Source organism: Otolemur garnettii, unplaced genomic scaffold, assembly GCF_000181295.1.
Source record: "Otolemur garnettii isolate 467f Iridium unplaced genomic scaffold, OtoGar3 scaffold00149, whole genome shotgun sequence".
NCBI lineage: Eukaryota > Metazoa > Chordata > Mammalia > Primates > Galagidae > Otolemur > Otolemur garnettii.
In genome coordinates, this window is record NW_003852544.1 from 4,830,403 (window position 1) to 4,837,440 (window position 7,038).

The window sequence follows — 7,038 nt, forward strand, 5'->3', positions numbered from 1 at the left end:
CTGGGACCACAGGCGCCCACCACAACGCCTGGTTGTTTTTCAATTGCAGCCATCATTGTTGTTTGGCAGGTCCAGCCTGGATTCAAACCTGCCACCTTAGGTGTATGTGGCTGGTGCCTTAGCCGCTTGAGCCACAGGCGCCGAGCCTCTTTAGGCTAATCTTATAATGATTATCTCACTTTCCCAGACATTTTTTCTTTTCTATAGTTTAGGATAAGAATAGAGGATGTTAGGATTATTGATCAATGTGGTGTATGTGACTAGCTCCCAATAGAAGGGAGTGGAAAATAAAGACATTTTGCTGCATGCCATCTAAGAGTGTGTAGTCGTTTCTTGCTTTCATACAATTCTAGGAGCGAGCTTCCACCCGCTGCTAAGCTGTCCTTCACTCCCTGTTAGAAAGAACATCACCCAACAGTGGGGTGAGCTACTAGGGAGGCTGAGGCAGGAGGATCACTTGAACCCAGGAGTTCGAGGTTGCTGTGACCTAGGATGATGCCATTGCACTCTAGCCTGAGCAAGACAGTGAGACTTTGTCTCAGAAAAACAAAAAATAAAAACTCTCAGTTCCAAACTCCTGTTTTGCTTTCAAGATGGCCTCTTGCTCCTGCTGGTGAGAAGCCTCTTTCCTAAGGGCCTTAATACCATTCTCCAGGGATGTGAACCAAAGGTTCTACCTCATGATGCTATCAGTGTATTGGCGCTTATCTTAACATGAATTTTGGAGGGGGCACCAACATTCAAATCATAGAATTCTGCCCCTCAGCCCCCAGAATTTATGTCCTCCTCACATACTGTTGTAACCCAGCCCTCTTTCCCCTGCCCACTCCTGTTCCCCAGCCCTCACCTGTTCCCCCCGCCACCACACTCACCTGTTCCCCCCCACCCCCTCCATCTCCAGCCCATTTCCCTCCTCCTCCCTTCTCCCCCCAGAGTCGACTCCAGGAACAAGGCAAGTTCCTCCTCCCCACAGGGTGGCCGAGAACGTGCTTCCCAGTCACGTTCCCAGGCCCCCTTCTTTCCCCTAGGGTTGCCAAGAACAAGCTTCAGGTATAAGGAAAAAAAGTCCCAAGTTTTACAAAACCCCCAAGTTCTCAGTAGATGAACAATGGTGGAAAACTCACTGAGACTTGATTAATTACTGTTGTATAACCATAACCATTGTGATATGAAATGTATCTTTTGTCAACTGAAACTGTATTAATTATTGTTCCATTGCTGTATCTATGACTACCTGAGTTGTAACCCCCCTTAACCAGCCATGTTTTACTTCTGTAATATGCTTGCACAAAGCCTATAAAAGGTAACTCACACTCTCACTGGGGGCTGACTGTCTCTTGGAGCAGCAGCCCCTGCAGCAGGTAAAATAAATTACCATTTAATTAACCTAAGTGAGGGTCCGACTCTATTTTTCCAGGTCCCCTAAGTTATTTCAATACAAAATACAGAAATTCCATGCTAATAGCCCCCAAAGTCTTAACTAGTTTTGGCATCAACTACAAAGTCTAGGTCCTAAGTTTCACCCAAATATCATCTAAATCAGATAAGGATGACATTCAAGGTAAGTTTCATCCTGAGGCCAATTCTCCTCTAGCTGAGGGGCTGTAAAATCACACATCATGTGCTTCCAAAATACAGTGGTGGGATGGGCATCTCCAGCAGAGGCATCATCATTCTAAAAGAAGAAATGGGAAAGAAGAAAGCAGGTTCCAAGTCCCAAATCTAGCAAGACAAGTGACATTAAATCTTGAAACTTGAGAACAATCTTATCTTGAGGCAAGAAAGTAAAACCAGAACTAAAAGAATCTATCCTAGCTGCTCTGTGTAGGCCTCAGGCAAGCCGCAGGTGTTGCTGCTATCTGCGTGTTTCTCCCCTGACATATGCGGGGCCTAGATTGTAACCTAGTAACTTCCTTGAGTTTCTGTTGCCTTTGAGGGCAGGTGGTCCAACAGGTCTCAAGGACACGGGCGTATATGACCTTCCCCCTTGAGCCTGGGACCTTGAGGATGATGTCATGTCTGTCTTATGACCCTCACGTGCACTCCCGCCCTGAAAGAGGGATAAAAGAGAGGCAAGAGATTGAGTTGGGGGGCTCGGTTTTGGGAAACACGCTGGTGTTCCGAGTACCCCCGGCTGAATAAACCTGCTTCCTCTAATCAGCTAGTGCGTGGAGTCTTCTGTCTACATCAATTTCCTGCTGCATTTCTTGGTTCCCTGACCGAGAAACGAGGTTTGATAGAAAAAACATGCAGCCATATTCTTTGGGTCAGGTTCTGCCCCTGCCGCAGATCACCCCCGTGGGGAACTCCTGCTGGTCTGGCCATGCGGTCCTCAGCGCACTCCTGGGACAAATTCTTCCAACCAGACATTTGTCTGGTTGAGACTCAGCTGGTGAGGTCCCTGGGGCAGGTCATTGCAGAGGCTGAGCACCAGAGAGGAACTGGTAATAGGTGGCCCAGGACATCCAGAGTAAGGTAGGGTCCTTTTGAAGCCCACTACAATTTTAGTGGAAGAGGAGCCTGATCACCTCCTAGGGCATTAGATCGCAGGCAGGTGCACAGGGAGATGTCTAAGGCAAGGTACAATCCATTTGGGGCCCACTACAATTTTAGTGGAAGAGAAGCCTGATCACCTCCTGGGCGTTAGATCACCAGCAGATCTGTTGACAGGTGTGTGAGACCAGATTTGCTAGATCGCCAGCCGATCTGTGAAAGGTGTGTGAGAGTGTGTGGATGTGGTGTGACTGAGAGAACTCCGAGGGTGGAGTTGGATCTCTCCTCACAGGGACGAGGGGAGTGTTGGTTTGCTTCTTATGGCTAAGTGGCAGCTCAAGTAGGAAATGGAGGCTGCCCTAGGTTAAGAAATGCGTTGGAATTGTGTGCATGTGAGTGCTTGGAGAATGACTGAGATGGGTAGCAATAGGTGGGGTTTTGCCCCTCCCCCATTCACTGGGGGAAATGCATGTGTGAGTGTGCCCTTCTTCCCTGCTCCAACTTTGCCCCTTGGCTATTCTGAGGGAAACTGGAAGTTCCAGGTTTTCTGCTCTCTGGCTTTGGTGACTGTCACGTGACCATGTCGTCTTGGGGGAAAAATGGAAAGACATTAGAAAGGGTTTTGTAGTTTTATTACTGGAATTTCTTCAGTAAGTCTTTGGTCTCAGGAATTTGAGAATTGAGACTGCGGGCCACAGATCAGTGATGAAATGGCATTTTGTTGAACTGAGGGACATGCAGATGGAGTGGAGAGTGCCAGAACTATAGGCAGAGGAGCTGTGCCTTGGAAAGTGTTGTGGTCGGGGCAGTCTGGTGAGCTCTGGATGGCCTTTGAAAATCTGGAGGAGAGAGTGTAAATCTCGTGGGGAACGGTGTTGTATCCATATCAGCAACAGGTCTCCTGGGTGGATAGCCTCCGAAAGGGGGGAGGAGGCCTAGGTCAGAGATTTCTTGCATGAGTCCTTTGTCTAGGGGTAAATAGTTGGCCCTGAGAGATATTTTGGCCAGGACTTGGTAGATGAAAAAAAATACCTTTACAAACTGGATGTTCTAGCAAATAGATGAATGCAGCTCCTCACCTTGGGCAAGGTTATTAGGTCTTTGCAGCAGCTTTTGTCTGGGGAGAGGATTAGGGTGTGTGCTCTTTAGTCTGGGTGGAGCCAGCCAAAAGGTTTCTGACCTGGCTGGGGCTCAGAGTGTTTGTACCCGGAGATGGGAGTCTGATATCTGAGCCTATCTGAGCCTAAAAAAATGGGGGTTCCGTGTCCAGCTCTGAGTGGGAAAATCCTATATCAATGTTACATCTCATAGAATGTCTTGCATTTGTAAAATGTAATCACTTGATTGTTTAAATTGGGGAAACTGAGTCTTTGTCAAAGGATAAGATTCTTGCTTTTTAAACCTTCTAATTATCAGTTTGACTGAGTGAATGGGTGACTTCATACTGAAATGAGATCTTGTTTTGTAGGAAGTGAGTTTTTGAGAGTAAGAAAAATTAGACAGAAAGGAGAACGGCATAGTATAAAGAAAGAATTTGTGTGATAAATTTTGTCCTGAAACAGAATGGTTGTGTAAAAAAGTGAAAGACAGGGCAAAGTTAAAGAAGGTTTAGAATGTTTGTAGATTGTCTGTGCAGGTTAAATGAAAAGAGAATTTGTGAAAGAATATACATGTGATCCAGTTGACTATGCATTTCCCTTAAAATCTTTTGGCATATAATCTTATTTGAACCAATGTTTTAGGCCTTTTAATATTTGACACACCTTCCAAAATCAAAACTCTAAATTTGGAGTTTGGTGCCCATAGTGCAGTGGTTGCAGCATCGGCCACATGCACCGAGGCTGGCAGGTTTGAACTCGGTCCAGAAAACAAAAAGCACAACTCTGAATTTGGTCTTTTTGAAATATCTCTCTAGACCACAGAGAGGCATAGAAAAACCAATTGAACTTATTTGATTTATTAAAAATGTATAGGAAACATTGTCAAATATGAAATGGTGATTAATTTTGTATGAATTATGGTTATATATATATATGTTCCAATATTGTAAAGCATTGGTTTGCCCTAACATATATTGTCAGTACTAAGTTTAATTCATCTAAAAAGAAAGTGTTTTTCTATGTAACTGGCTGAGTCCAAAGTTTATCCTAAAAAAAAAAAAAAGAAAATATTAAGAGAGACTGATGAATTCTCTCGAATTCAAATTCCTGATGTCTTTGGAAAATTGAGTATCTTCGGGCTAAAAGCAGATTTTTAGAACTTTCATTAGAAAGTTAACATGTCTATTGGGATTGCTAACCTAACTTCAAACAGAACAGAAATCAGTTACATGGAACTAGGCTAGTTTATTATGGCTTTTTGTTTGAAGTATTATTGGTTTTTTCTATATTCTGTTTTCCAGAAGTCAAGAAAATAATTCTCTGCCTTTTGAGCTATTTGAAGCTTTTCAAGCAATGTATGTACTTATGAGCAGAGTTTGAAACATGTATTTTTCTCTCTCCTTGATTTCTCCAGAATTTGTAAGTATTCTTAATTTCTGACAATACAGTTATTTGCATAAGTTCAATAAGAATCTGTTTTGTTCTATAGGACATGATGAAGGCACTGGCATTTTACCAAGGCTTTGGCTGGAATAGCATTTCCAGAGGTAGCCAGACTGCGTTAAGGAATTAAGGTTGACTTTATAAGGCCAATAATGAAAGCCCTTTGGAAAACTGGCCAAATACCCATTAGTAACCTTTCCTGATCTGTGGTAAGTAATGAAGGTCGCTTGCTGTTGGGTCTGAGAAATCGAAAGATGCTTGGGGAACCTCAAAAGAAGAGGAATGTACCCAAATGCATGCAGGTATCTTATGGCACAGATGAAACCTGGGCTCATGAAAGGCTCCTGAGAATGTCCGGCCAGAAAATTCCTTATAAAAGTTTCCAGCAAAGCCAAAGAGTCTAGATGACTAATAATTCTTAATGTGCTTTATGCAAATAATCTGTATACTGAAGGTACAGGTTATTTTGGCAACTGAGTTGGTTCTACTGTAATTTATCTTTAGTAAAGAGAGAAATTGGAGAGAGAGAAAAATAATTCAAAGAAAAAAAAAAGGCTGTGGCCCACCTGTATTAGATCCCAGCCTTACCTGTACTGTACTGCCAACTCATAAAATGAGTCATTGAACTGTTAAATGGAACTTAGAGACTGACCAAGTATGGTGTGAGTGTGCATCTCAAAAAGGAGACCTTGGGTAGAAATGGGGAACAAGCAAGGGAAGCCCACCCCATTAGCTACCACGTTAAAGCACTTTAAGAAGGGATTTGTAGGTGACTATGACACCAGGAAAGCTAAGAAGTCATTTTGAGCAGGAATGGCCCCCCCTTGGGATTGGATGGCCATCGGAGGGAAGTTTAGAAAAATCCCTAGTGTCTGAGGTATGGCACAGAGTTACTGGAAAGGGGATTCACTCTGAGCAGTTTCCATACATAGATACCTGGCTACAGCTAGTAGTGAGCCAACCACCTTGGTTGAGAGGACAGGTCGCAACAGTGGTAGTAACACAGGGACAGGAAGGGAAAATGCTTTCCACTTGACCTAGAGTAGTGGTGCTGAAGATATTAGCAGATCTAATACCGAGAGACATTGCTGCAGAGACTGAGAAAGGGACACAGAAAACTACCAATTTGGCTTGAGTAAATGAAGTTCTCCAAGGAAAGACTGAGAGTCCAGGCCAGTTTTATGAAAGCTTATGTGAAGTGTTTTGAATGTACACTCCCTTTAACCCTGAGAACCCTGAGAATCAGAGGATGGTTACTATGGCCCTAGTTAGCCAAAGCGTTGAGAATATATGGCAAAAACTGCAGAAGCAGGAGAGATTTGCAGGTATGAACACCTTGCAATTCCTCAAAATAGCACAAAAGGTCTTTGTGAATCGGGAAGCAGTAAGTCATAGGAAAGAACAGGTGCATGAAACGAAGGGCCAGTCTCATAGCTGCACCTCTGAAAGGCATGAGGGAAGGAACCCTCCCTTTCAAAGAGGACAGGGTCAAGGAGTGCGAGGAAGTAGGGGACCTAAGGTAAAAGGCCCCTTCCTTGAGAAGGGATCAGTGTGCAACTGGCCAAGAGACAGGGCATTGGAAGAATGAATGTCCCCAGAGACAAGAAAGTGTGAAAAATCCTGGGAGAGAGGTCACAGAACTGGAAGAGCAGGGAGCCCTCTATAACTTAGTGGGAGAGGCCCTGCTAGACTGAAGGGGACCGGACTCAGTCGCCCCCGGAAAGTCCATGGTCTGAGTAAGGACTGGGGGCAAGGACATTGACTTTCTAATTAATACTGGGGGTGAACACTTGGTGGTCACCCAGCCAGTAGCCCCTCTCTCAGACCACAGGTTTGACGTAGGAGCAACGGAGCCACTGCTGAACAAGACTTTGCCTCCCTTGGAAGTGTTCCATAAGAGGCCACGAGGAAATATGCAGCTACAACTGCCCAAACCAGATCTGATGTCCGACTTGGGAGTGGAGGTTGTTTGTGACTCAGCCAAGGGAAGGACTGGCCCAAA